This window comes from Oryx dammah, unplaced genomic scaffold (genome assembly GCF_014754425.2).
Source record: "Oryx dammah isolate SB20612 unplaced genomic scaffold, SCBI_Odam_1.1 HiC_scaffold_19, whole genome shotgun sequence".
NCBI classification, from domain to species: domain Eukaryota; kingdom Metazoa; phylum Chordata; class Mammalia; order Artiodactyla; family Bovidae; genus Oryx; species Oryx dammah.
The window spans coordinates 33,219,620-33,234,071 of NW_024070203.1; positions in this window are offsets into that span (position 1 = coordinate 33,219,620).

Genomic DNA, 14,452 nt, shown 5'->3' on the forward strand with positions numbered 1-14,452 from the left:
CTTCTTTCACTCGCCGTATCGTTTCAAGTATCAGCACCTCACTCCCTTTTATGGCTGAGGAGTGTTCTATTACATGAATAGGCCACAATTTGTTCATCCACTCACCTGTTGCTGGACATTTGGGTTGTTTCTGGTTTGGAACACTCATGTACAAAAATTTTCATGGGCATATGCTTTCACTTCTCCTGGGTCAATACCTAGCAGTGAGAAGGCTGGTTCTGAGCAGATTTCAGTGTTTAGCTCTAATGCTCTTCTGTTAGGATGTCTTGAAATTGAACCTTTCTTTTTATGTGGCCAAAGGAGTGATTTTAAGCAGAAATTTTTCACAGAGAGATTTTCCAAAGCTCACAGGATGACCTAAACAATACTTTTGATAAGAAAAATGAATTTGAAAAATCTGTGTGGCTTCTACAGGTTTTATTCAAAAAGAGAGAATCTAGGTTGCCTGAAATATCTGTAAGTTTCAAATAATATTTCCAATAGCATAAAATTATCCAAATGAGATGCTGTTAACCAGAAATTATACTAGTGATGGTCATAAACACAAATGAATAGATCAGAAGCTTTACTGATACAGGAAAGTAATATTATGAGGGTGATTGTGGGGAATGTAAGATACAGAGTTGAAAGAAGATGAAAGAGGTTAAAAAATTATTTCAGAACTGTCATTTTAAGCACATTTCTTAAAAAAATTTTTTTGGGGGGGATGTTGACCATTTTAAAAGTCTTTATTGAATTTGTTATAGTATTGCTTCTATCTTATGTTTTGGTTTTTTGGCCACAGGGCATATGGGATCTTAATTCCCTGACCAGGGATCAAACCTGCACCTCCTACATCCAAGGTGAAGTCTTAACCATTGTACCATGAGGGAAATCCCTAAGCACACTTCTTTGTAGATAGTATCTGTCCCTCCAATCAGCTCCTTCCTATGGGCCTATAATCATGTTCAAGACTTTTCCCTGAGAAAGAAAAAAAAAAACAAGATCACTTTGCCCCCACCCTCCCCTATGATCCAGCCCCCTCCATCTTGCAGAGCCAGTTCTTTCTCAAGTTCCCACTCGACTGCAGGTGGCCTTCTGAAGAGGATGGGTTTCATTCCATGCTCCTGCTCAGTAGTATCTGACTCTTTCCAACCCCATGGACTGTAGTCTGCTAGGCTCCTCTGTCCATAGGATTTCCCAGGCAAAAATATTAGAGTGGATTGCCATTTCCTCCTTCAAGGGATCTTCCCCTTCCAGGGATCGAACCCTCAGCTCCTGCATTACAGGTGGATTCTTTGCCCAGGGACCCTTGGAGAAGCCCTGGGTTTCCATTATCAGCAATATCAGCAATTATCACCAATTGCGCCCCTCAATACCATTCATCACATGCTTCCTGCTTAGCCATCTGCTGCCCTGATTCTGGGGTCCTGCCTTCCGCCTGGTGATTCTCCTGCATCCTCACCTTTTGTCTGGACTTCTCCCTCCTCATAAACCTCAGGGTCCTCACTGCTCTGTCCTCTCTACACACGCTTGCTCTGACGCCGAGGTGAGGATGTCAACTTCTCTTGAGTGAACAACAGACTCAGGAGCCCCTGGAAGAAGGTGAATTAGGAAAAGGCAGCCTGCCCCCTCCTCCCTGTAGAGGCACAGCTGAGCCCAGGGCATGAGGTTCCCAGAATCTGTGCCCTCAGGCATCGCCCCCAAACACCATTTTTCCTGCTCCTGGTGTCTGTTTGCTTCTAGCTGGTTCTCACTGTTCAGGAAATGCAGTTTAAAATGTTCCTCTGCACTGCAGGTGTCCTCCTTTAACTCACAGCCCCTTTATTCTGCTCTGATGAAGGAGACTGGCGTCTGTAATTACAAACAAGATTCACCTCCAACTGGCATGTTTTCTGAGAACAGCAGGAAGCACACAAGTACTGATAGTAATGTTTTCTGGATAAAATTACAGGTTTTTTTTTTTTTCATTCAGAGTAGCTTATCAGAATAGCTTTAACTGATATGATTCCCCACTCATCTCTTCAATGATATCACTTTAATAAAAATGTATATGTGTATATATGGTAGGAAAATTATTGGAGAAATACTGGGAGAAGGTGAGAAGGAAGTTGCTACCAGGAAATGGTCACTGATGACGTGTTCATTTAAAGATTAACATTTCACAAAATCTCTTCAATATTTCTTTGTATTTCCTAATTTTCAGTGCAATTTTGTCTGTGTTGACTTGCTAATGTATTTGTGTGTCAATGAAGAATAATTTGCAAGAAAAAATACAGCCCAATATTAAATAATAACAAACAGCATTGCTATTGTTTCCACTAGAGGTCAGACAAAATAAACGTGCCGGAGACTTTGTTCCTGTGTCCTTCATGAAATATAATAAAGCTGAGCTATTTCCAGTGCATATTAAACACATGCTTTGTATTTCTCCTAGCTTTTCCACTGAGCCAGAAGAGAATGCATCTATTACCTAGATTATGTAGTCGAAATCGTATCCGTTTATTACTCTGACTTTTTAAATGAAATGAATAGTTTATGAATTAGTAACGAAAAAGTAAGCATTTACAACGTTTTATTCCTTACCCGACTGTTGCTAACTCAACTCATAAAGATATATGAAGTTTCATATATATTTTTAAAAAACATACAATGTGAATTAGTGAAAGGGTTTTGCTCAAGATTCTTTTATAATAACTAGCCTTAGTAATGAGCATATTTTATACATTATACTATCTTCTTTATAAGATATGTTAGAAATGGACTTACAAACACAGAGAACAGACTTGTAGTTGCCTAAGGGGAGGGGAGGAGAGGGCAGGGTGGATTGGGAGAGTGGGGTTAGCAGATACCAAGTGGTATATTTAGGATGGATAAACAAGGTCCTCCTGTATAACACAGGGCACTATAGTCATTATCTTGTGATAAACCATAACGGAAAAGAATATGAAAAAGAATGTATGTTTATGTATAACTGATTCACTTTGCTATACAGCAGAAACTAACACAACATTGTAAATCAACTATATGTCAATAAAATTAAAATACAGATATATTAAACACTGAAGCTCAGTAAAATCTCTATTGAGTACCAAGAGAATCTCCCTTTCCACTGCCCATCCCCCAGCCACCTCCTACCCTTGAGCCTTTACTGTGAAGATGGAATGGACAGGCCTGGGGGCAGGAGGACCTGGCTTTGATTTGCATCAAAGCTGTGACCTCAGGTAAGCTCAGCAAATTCTCTGAGTCATGGCCTGTGTTCACAGTTGGATGGAGCCATAAGGACCAGGGCCAGTAGCTGCAAGTTCTTGGTCAGGGCGTGGGCGGTGACTGGATCATGGAGGCAGGAATTCTTACAGTGAGAGGTCCCCAGAAGAGCACAGACCTTCTTAGATCCTAATGGGTTTGGAGAAGGTGCTGGAAAGCCTGTAGATTATGGGGCAAAGACTTGAATTAAATCACAATTTCCTGTAATATTAAACAACACAGAAGCTAGAAATTGAGGATGTTTATAATACTTGTAAATAATGCTGCCTCGAACTATTTTACCTTGTGAAAGACAGTTAAGTAAAACACACCTTACAGGTTAAATACCATTAGCTGCTCATACCTCACTTCCCGAGAGTTGTCCACGTGTTGTGACTGCGCCCTGTGGACCCCACTACCTCTGCATCCCAAGTTTTCCTTGCCCTGCTCTCGTCTACTCTTGTTTATGTACCTGTCCTAGGTGATGCCCCTGTATCACCTTCTGCACTAGTCAGATCTGACCATTAATATTGGCCCCCCATCCTGGGTTCCATCCTGAACTTCGTGTGTCTCTTCCTTCTCTCCTGCTAGCTCCAGCGTACAAGTATCCATCTCCCATCTCCTCTCTGTGATTCTGTTCATCCTTCAAGTCCCAGCTCAACTATTACTGTTTGCAAGTGAAGGGCTGGGGGTGCACTCAAACCAAAGCACTGACACTCCCTCCCCAGCTTCTGGGAGATGTGTGTCCCCTACTGAAGGGAGCCCCCTGGGCCTGGCCACACCCTCCATGGGCTGCAGGGTCTCAGGACTCCTTGGAGGTTCGTGGTGGGTCCCAAAGGCCCATCCCTTTGGCTTCAGCATGGACCAGCTCTGTGGTGCCAAGCCATCTCAGCAGTGGAAGCGCAGCGTCCCAACCACTGGAACTCCAGGGACGTCCCTACTACCAGTATTTTTAGAAAAAACCTTCAAATATTTTAGGGACTATTAAAAGACTTCCCTGGTGGCTTACATGGTGAAGAATCTGCCTGCAATGCAGGAGACCTGGGTTCAATCCCTGGATCAGGAACATGCCCTGGAGGAGGGTATGGCAACTCACTCCAGTATTCTTGCTTGGAGAATCCCATGGACCCAGGAGCCTGCCAGGCTACAAACCGTGGGGGTCACAAAGAGTTGGACACAATTGAGGGACTGATACACACACACAAAGGACATTATTAAAATGAGAAAATTTTCCAGGTCTACAAAATAGAGGCTGCAGGTGAATTGATTATAAATCAACTAAGCAGAGCTTTTGACCAAATTCAATCAGAGAATAAATTGGACTATCTTCAAATAGAATATTGTGTAGGTTTGACTGGAAGAGTATCATGACTGCAGAAGAGATGGAAGAAAAACAAATTAAAATGAGTTGTTGAAAGTTGTCATGGTCCGTGAGATCCATGTAAACTCCTCTCCCTTTCAGTGAGGCCCACCCACCCCCACTGTAGGTCCTATAAACCAGCCCTTCTCCCAAAAAGTAACAAGTCAGGTGCTGGATGGATCAAGTACAGAAACAGCCTCAGAATCCTGTGGGGACATTCAGGAAGAAGATGCGCGTGATGATAGGAAATGGTTTTGGAACCGAGCACATCGTGGGAAATGTGTGTAATTCAGCCACAGGAACAGGCTAAAAAAGGCTATTGAAAAGTTGATTCACTCATTGTGTGGGGCCAGATCCAAGTGTAATTGCAGTGGAGAAATTAGCATTCCATTATTGCAGAGCGGTTCTGAAAAACTGTGTCTTGGCCAATTTGTTTCTCAAATCTGTGTAACATTATCGAACGTGAGTCAGGCGGTAATATTTTTCAGGCTCTGCCTACTTAGTGCCAAAACCCCTAGATGCAAAGTTAAAAAAAAAAACAAAACTATTCATACAGATGCAGATGTTTTTAGCTCTATACCAAATATTTCACCTACAGTTTTCACTCTTATGAATAATAATTTTATAGGGTTTGGGTGAAAAAAAAAAAAACCCACTGATTTGCCTGTTAAGTAGGATTTTTCAGGGTGGAGAGGGGAGGGTGACTGTCCTGCCACTGGACTGTCTGTGGGCATTTCAGGATTGGAGTCTTTTAGGAACTGGATTCTTAGCTCCCTCAAATTTAGTCATATCCATAAATGCATATAAACTTCGGACATGTGCAGTCCTTTCGGGCTGCCGTCTATGGGGTCGCACAGAGTTGGACACGACTGAAGTGACTTAGCAGCAGCAGTCCTTTTAAAGATTGTCCAGTAATTTCAAATGTCCATTTTTCAGGAAGAAAAAAGACTTATCAGAATTATAAAAATCAATAAATTCAAAGTATTTTCAAAATAATGATTTTTAAAATTGTGGTCAGAGGAATGCTATTATTTGAAGAATTCTTGCACCCAATTCTGCCCTGGATAAATGAGTCACAAGTGATGTTTCTACATCAAGTGGGCTCAGAGGTAGAAAATGAGAGCTATCTACCTCAACATCCATTCTCTTCTTTTCACTGAGTGACAGAACTCAAATTCCAACTCTTGGCTACATACGTGTGCGTGCTCAGTCATTTCTGACTCTTTGTGACCCCATGGACTATAGCTTCTGTCCATGGGATTCTCCAGGCAAGAATACTGGAGTGGGTAGCCATTCCTTTCTCCAGGGGATCTTCCTGACCCAGGGATCAAACCTGCCTCTCCTGCATTACTGGTGTTTTCTTTACTGCTGAGCCACCAGAGAAGTCCCTTGGCTACATATGTTATTATACAACATATATACATATGTTAATATACAATATTAACTAGCATTGTGGGTAGCCATTCCTTTCTCCAGGGGATCTTCCTGACCCAGGGATCAAACCTGCCTCTCCTGCATTACTGGTGTTTTCTTTACTGCTGAGCCACCAGAGAAGTCCCTTGGCTACATATGTTATTATACAATATATATACATATGTTAATATACAATATTAACTAGCATTAGTTAAGTCCATGTGACTAATTCTGGTCAATGAAAATAAAGTACAAGTGTTATACATGGTGTGTGGGATGGACAGTTAAAGGGATATGCTAAGATTTGTGGCTCAATTTTTGCTCTTTTGTCATTCTTCTCATTCTTCTGTTAGTCTAGAATGCAGGTGAGATGGCTGGAGTGCTAGTAGCCATCCTGGCTCATGTAATCACCCTGAGGATGCAACCTAATGATAGGATGATAGCTCAGAAAGATTGATGAAACTAGAGCCACATTGAATTGTCTGCCGTCCACCTTCTTGAGAAAGAGAGAAAGCAAGACAGAAAATCCCTTTCTATCATCTGTATTGGGATTCCCAGGTGGCTCAGTGGTAAAGAACCCACCTGCCACTGTAGGAGACACAGCAGATGGGGCTTCAATCTGCAGGTCAGAAAGATCGCCAGAGGAGGAAGTGGCAGCCCACTCCAGTATTGTTGCCTGGAGACTCCCATGGACAGAGGAGCCTGGTGGGCTACAGTCCATGGGGTCGCAAAGAGACAGACGTGGCTGAGCACACATGCACCGTCACTTGTACTAGGGTTTTACTGTCATGTTCAGGTGATCCAGATCCAACACAGTAACTCTCTACATGGCATCTGGTCCCATTACTCCATGGGAAATAGATGGGAAAACAGTGGAAACAGTGTCAGACTTTATTTTGGGGGGCTCCAAAATCACTGCAGATGGTGACTGCAGCCGTGAAATTAAAAGACGCTTACTCCTTGGAAGGAAAGTTATGACCAACCTAGATAGCATATTCAAAAGCAGAGACATTACTTTGCCAACAAAGGTCCATCTAGTCAAGGCTATGGTTTTTCCTGTGGTCACGTATGGATGTGAGAGTTGGACTGAGAAGAAGGCTGAGCACCAAAGAATTGATGCTTTTGAACTGTGGTGTTGGAGAAGACTCTTGAGAGTCCCTTGGACTGCAAGGAGATCCAACCAGTCCATTCTGAAGGAGATCAGCCCTGGGATTTCTTTGGAAGGACTGATGCTAAAGCTGAAACTCCAGTACTTTGGCCACCTCATGAGAAGAGTTGACTCATTGGAAAAGACTCTGTTGCTGGGAGGGATTGGGGGCAGGAGGAGAAGGGGATGACCGAGGATGAGATGGCTGGATGGCATCACCGACTCGATGGACATGAGTTTGGGTGAACTCCTGGAGCTGGTGATAGACAGGGAAGCCTGGTGTGCTGCAATTCATGGGGCTGCAAAGAGTCGGACACGACTGAGTGACTGAACAGAACTGAACTGAACTGAACATAATTATAAGCCATTAAGATAACAGTGATAAAAAAAAAAAAAAAGATAACAGTGATTATTTTGTGGCTCTGGCAAAAAGCTCTAGATATTTGGATTGAACACGGGCCTAGAAATAATGGTGAGATTTTTCATTTCTTACTAGTTTCAGTGCTTCAAAGGTATCACAGTGACAAGCACCTGACACCCAGACACGGAGGCTTCAGCATTAACTTGGATGGAATCTGGGAAGCTGGGAATGAGTACCTAACCCATTCCTTGGGTGTGCATGTCTCTGAAAGCCCTTTGGAATGCATTTGATCTTCATTTTACTCTCTGAAATGTTTCCTTGAACTTGGTCTCCTCCCAGTTTCCTGCACGGTCGCCTTTGCTCAGAACCTCACCATCTGCTCAGCTTTGCAAGAGCCCTGGCATCTGCCCACGCCCGTCCCCACCATGTACTTCACCCCCCATCCAGCTCTGAGATTTTTCTCAATCATGGATCAGGTTCAGTGTAATGAGGTGGGAGAACTACGGTGTTCAGAGTCAGACAGACCTGAGTGTAAATTCTAACCATTCTACTCGCCAGCTGGGTGATCATGGACAAGGTATTTACCTTTGGGGAACCTTTGGTAAATGAAAACACAGTGGCCTGCCTCATGGAGGGACATGTCCTGAAGTCATGCAGGTCCAGCATTTGGCGGCTCTGGTTTTCATTAGGTGCCCCTCCCACAGGTTCTGCCCCAGCCCTCTGCGCATCAGTTTCACTGTATTCAGGGCTCTCGTGTACCAAGGGCGAGGAAGCGGTGTGCTTTCTGATCCGCCCGTTTCACGGTGTTCAGGTTGAAGCCATTGTTACCAGTGCTCCTGCCGTGTTCTGAGAACCTGCCGTGTTCCCACACCCAGGAACTCTCGCTGACTCTGGCCACCTGATCCCCACACCTTCCCTGAAGCTGATTCTAGCAGCTCCAGGGCCTGAGGGCTCCTTTAGTCCACAGGGAAGTCTAAATTTACCCTGGAGAGCAGACCCCACCCTCCACTTTTGTCATATGAATCACCATGGCCTTCCTAATTCAGTGTCTCTGTGCACATGGCTTTACTAATCCAGGCACTGCCATCCAGAAGATGAAGCTGCAAATAACTACATTGTTGGTTTCAGGAACTTCCCCCAAATCCATTTATATGGACATTGGATCGGTCAACTTCAGTTTCTGTTTACTCTCCAACACTCCCTCCACAGCTCTCCCTTCCTAACTGGGGGCCACTGTAAGCAATTATACCCCACACCTTACTCAATCAGGCCCTTGCTCAGAAAGAGTTACCTAAACCAAGAAGAGCCACCTTCAGCTTCCCTTCAGGATCAGAGGTCCTCCTGCAGTGGAAACAATTAACTCAGATTTGAAATGCAAATAAAACCACCAAGAGTTACCATCTCACACTGGTTAGAATGGCCATCATCAAAAAATCTGCAAACAATAAATGCTGGAGAAGGTGTAGAGAAAAGGGAACCCTCCTGCACTGTTGGTGGGAACGTAAATTGATACAGCTGTTATGGAATAAAGTGTGGAGATTTCTTTTAAAAACTAGCAATAGAACTGTTAGGGGAAGCACACTGATTGAAACCGCCCACCCTGGCTAGGCACCATAGTAACCATTTGCATGAGTTGTTTTATGACAGGAGATCCTGATAAGGAATACGGAACTAATAAACCACCAAAGCCTCCACCAACTGGAAGAGTTTGGGAAAGGTCGAAAGGAGACGCAGCGTGTCCATCCACTTCCCAGAATCCCTCTCGCTAGCATCCATCTTGGCTGAGCAATGCGTGCGCCACCAGGAAAGACTCTGAATTAGAATGATTGGCCAAAGACCAGCCGGAAACTAATCCCATCACCATAAAACCCGAGACTGCGAGCCACGCAGCAGAGCAGTTCTCCTGGGTTCCCTTACCCTGCTGCTCTCCACCCGGGTGCCCTTTCCCAACAAAATCTCTTGCTTTGTCAGCACATGTGTCTCCTCAGACAATTCATTTCTGAGTGTTAGACAAGAGCCCAGTTTCGGGCCCTGGAAGCGGTCCTTTTTTCTGCAACAGAACTACCATATGACCCAGCAATCCCATTCTTGGGCATATACCCTGAGATAACAATAATTGAAAAAAGCATATGTACCTCAATGTTCATTGCAGCACTATTTACAATGGTCAGGACAAGGAAGCAACCTAGATGTCCATTGACTAAAAATGGATAAGGAAGATATGGTACATATATACAATGGAATATTACTCAGCTAGAAAAATGAATGAATTTAAGTCAGTTCTAGTGAAGTGGATGAACCTAGAGCCTGTTATACAGAGTTCTGTTAAGTCAGAAAGAGAAAAATAAATATCTATAATAATGCATATATTTGGAATCTAAATAATGGTACTAATGAACCTGTTTGCAGGGAAGCAAAAGAGACACAGACACACAGAACAGACTTGCAGACATAGAGGGGGATGGAGAGGGAGGGACAAAGTCAGAGAGTAGCGCTAGAACATATACATTACTGTATGTAAAGTAGCTAATGGGAAGTTGCTGTCTAACACAGGGAACTCAATGCTGTATTCTGTGACAACCTAGAGAGGTGGGATGGGAGGGAGGTTCCAGAGGGAAGGGATGTATGTATTATGGCTGATTCACATTGATGTATGGCATTAACTAACACAAATGTATAAAGCAATTATCCTCCAATTAAAGACAAAAATTAAATAAATTCAAATTGCTCCCCCACAAATTGTCACTGTTGCTTAAAGGAAAAGAAGTCCACTGGATATATACTTTTTTTTTTTTGGTTCTAATTTCAGACTGGTTCCCTAAGCTTCCAGTTCAGCCTTGTAGGCAGATATGTACTCAAAAAATTATTTCAAGGTCTATTGTGATCTTTTAAAACAGAATTTGGTGTAGATCGGTAATTGTTAAGAAAAAAAAGCAGAAATGAGTAAATTTTCAGGTTGTGTGAACACATTCAATACATTTATAGATTTAATGGTGCGATTAGCTGCTTTGCTTTCTTGCCTGAACACCTAAAATTTATAATAGGTCTCGGATGTTTTCATAATTTGGCAATTTCTCCCTCAAAAAAAAAAAAAAAACAGAAAAGGGACGGAAAAAGCACTGCGACTTCTCAGCTGCAGAAACACACTCATGGTTTTTCTGCTTGAAGAGTCTTCTGGCTCCTCACGAAAGATATGGTCTGATGATGATGTCCAGGAGAGATGCAATGAGAGCCACACGCAGACTTCACATTTTTTAGCAGTTACATTAAAAAAATAAGTGTAACAAAATGAAAACTAATTTGAAAACTGTATTTTATTCAAGCTGTTATGTGCAGCATGTTTTCGTGTCACTCCGTGGCACTAGCCAGGACTTTAGCCGGCTGCTCCTGCACAGGGAACAGGAGGGGGACAAGAGGGCCAGGTGGGTGAGGGCAGTGTGGATAAGCACAGTCTCCAGGCTGGGAAGGGGCCCGTGGACAGCCGGCCTCAGCTGAGCTCCCGTGACTCAGGCCCAGGGTGACTCCTCTTCAGAGTGTGCAATGATTGCAACCATTCATAGCTCTCAGAATTGTAGTCAGAGTTAAATCACGTATGCAAAGCCCCTGGGAAACCCCTGGTGAATGTTCAGCACTGAATAAATGTTAAAACAGACACGTGTGTGTGCACGCATGCACACACACTTTTTTAAGTTGTCCTGGGCATTTGGCAGTATTCGTGGGGACCAGTCAAACTCTGCTTGTCCAGGACAGAGAATTAGCTTCCACATGTTCCCCGGTGGCTCAGTGATAAAGAATCCGCCTGCCAAAGCTGGAGACACTGGAGACCAGGGTTCAATTCCTGAGTCGGGAAGACCCCATGGAGAAGGAAATGGCTACCTACTCCAGTAGTTTTGCCTGAGAATTCCACTGACAGAGGAGCCTAGTGGGCTACAGTCCATGGTATTGCACAGGGTCAGACATGACTGAATCGACTTAGCATGCACACATGTTGTCCACAAGGAATTTGCATTCACTCTTCATTAATTTTTTGTTAAAATATTTATTTTCATTTATTTATGTGGCTTCACAGGGCCTTTGTGGGTTTGGGAAAGATGCTCCCGGTGAATCAGGGGAGACAGAGGGCATCTTCAAGTGTGAACGGTCATTTTGGGGTATCAGTTGTTCTGAGAAGGAGAGTTTCCAACTAGAGCATGCCAAGTCCTTCCTGATGCGATGTGTGTGTAGTTGAGAAGCTGCTGACAAATACTGAAGATGCTAAAACACTTTCTTCCTGGACAAGGATTTCCTGGAGTCAGGGAGACACTGGTGGTCTGGGTGCATCAGAGCACGGCACGGCCAGCACCGGGTGTGGAGGCTTCTTCCTCTCTGGTCCGAGGGTGTGTTGTTGTTTGTTTGTTTATTTTCTTGTTGCCCTGGGTCTTTGTTGTTGCTTGCAGCTTCCTTTGGTTGAGGTGAGCAGGGGCTACTCTCTAGTTGTGGTGTGTGGGCTTCTCCCTGTAGGGGCTTCCCGTTGCGGAGCATGGGCTCCAGGGTGCACGGGCCCCATAGATGTGGCAAACGGGTGGAGTTGCCCCCTGGCATGTGGGATCTTCCCAGATGAGGGATTGAACATGTGTCCCTTGAATTGGCAGGTGGATTCCCAATCACAGAACCAGCAGGGAAGTCCCCTCGGGCCTTATTTCTGAAATTCAAGGACGCTAGTCTTGGCGAGAAATGTTCACAGTGACTTCTAATGGATAGATGTTTGATCCTTCACAAGCACTGTTAATGTATGTCCCCAAAGTGCCATTCTTCCTTCCAAACATCTAAACTATCTCCTCATACACTTGGTCCCGGATTTCATTCCAGACAGAATAAGGTAATCGGTCACAGAAGGAAAATAGCTGCATTTATATATGATAATACATATTTGAGTGGAAAACTCTGAAACAGCAGATGTTTCTTAGAGCAGGGAAATGTCTTCTCTTTATGTTTCTACATATTTAATCACTGGTAAAGGTCGGCACAAAGTGTCCTTTACTTACTGGAGGCCAACGTGAAGCTGTCAATCCTATACAAGGCAGTTTTGAACCCAACTCAATAATTATGTTGTTCTGCCTTAAAAACAACAGCAAATATAAGTCATTTATATTTTCCTTATTTGAGGGAAGGAATCCATGTGGAGAAGGAAATGGCAACTCACTCCAGTATTCTTGCCTGGAAAATGCCATGGACGGCGGAAGCTGGTAGACTACAGTCCGTGGGGGTGCAAAGAGTCGGACACGACTGAGCGACTTTACTTACTTATAATCCATATGAAGATTTTCAATCCCAATTTGTCAAGTTAATGATTAGGGTGTCAGATTTGCATGAGGGTCTGTACAAGAAAAACACATCACAGGGATGTGGCTGAGATGCAAAAAGGATGCTTCTTTGAACAACTTTATCCAGATTGGTGGTGACACTGACCCCTTCTTCCCTCAGGCTGCTGGGACGTCAGCTGGGAAGTCGGGGGTTGGCCTACAGGAGGGACAGGGGCTTCTCTGGGGGTCAGAACTGGGTTGAATCCTGACTGTGGACTTGTCTCTGGCATGTGAGGCAAATTATTGACTCTCCAAGTCCTGGCAATGCTGAGGGAAACCTTTCCACTTGTTTCGTCTAGGAAGCTGCGAGGATGAACGCAGGACCTCAGGACACCAGGAGGCGCTGTTGTCCCATCAGAATTTACGGATAGTCCACCCACTCCAGTGTTCTTGCCTGGAGAAGCCCTGGGATGGGGGAGCCTGGTGGGCTGCCGTCTATGGGGTCGCACAGGGTCGGACACGACTGAAGCGACTTAGCAGCAGCAGCAGCAGCACCACATATCTGGGCTTCCCATGTGGTGCTAGTGGTAAAGAATCCATCCCCCTCCCAATGAAAGAGATATTAAGAGATGCCAGTTTGATCCTGGGTTGGGACGATCCCATGGAGAAGGAAATGGCACCCACTGCAGTGTTCTTGCCTAGAGAATCATATGGATAGAGGAGCCTGGCTTGCTGCAGTCCCTAAGATTGCAGAGTCGGATATGATGAAGCAACTTAGCACACATGTGTCAGGACCCAACAAATCTTTTTTTAAAAACATTCAACTTTGGAAAAGCACATAGTCGTATTTATTAGAGCGGGCCCTAAAATCCCATTCTTATTTTTAGACCTGAAAGAAATGAGTGAATACCAACAGATGTCATAATCTTGACTAATTCTTGTTTTCTTTCTTCCAGTTGAGACAACAGCTAACAGGTGAGTAGACAGCGCCCCATGGCTGAGATATTAAAAACAGTGGAAGGTGGTCCAGTCTAACTGTACCTTTTCCTGGTTTTCTGGTCTTGGACAACTTACCCACTTTCCTGAGCAAGAGTTTCCTCATCAGTGTCTTCGGGCCTCGGGATGTTTACTCCATAAATGTGCTTGAGGATTTCAGGACAAGACTATATGGGCATCAGTGATGGGGTCTGACAGTGTCAACAGTGATTAACCAATTAAATCTGCTTGTATTGTAATCAGCTGCTGAATTATGACAGGAAATAGCAGGGTACTGCTCCCAGACCACAATAAAATGGATGTGATGTGTGGAAAGAGACGCAGAAAACATGAGTTTTAAGAAGATTAGTAAAATATTTATGTATCATGATATCAGTTTTAAAACATTTTCTAGGGAGCCAGATCAAAGACTCATTTACCTTCTTTTTTGCTCAGAATGTAGTTACAGTGGAAGAATTTTACTTCTCTGCCTAAAGGCTCCAGGACTTTTCACGGGCTGTTGACAAGGTTTTCACCTGAAAACAACCGCAGCAAAACTCATCGTCTTCCTACCAAATATCAGAGGTACAGCACTGAACACAATTGTGTTGCCTTCAGGTAAGAAATTGTAGGGCTTCCCTGGTGGCTCAGATGGTAAAGAATCTGCCTGCAATGCAGGAGACCTGGGG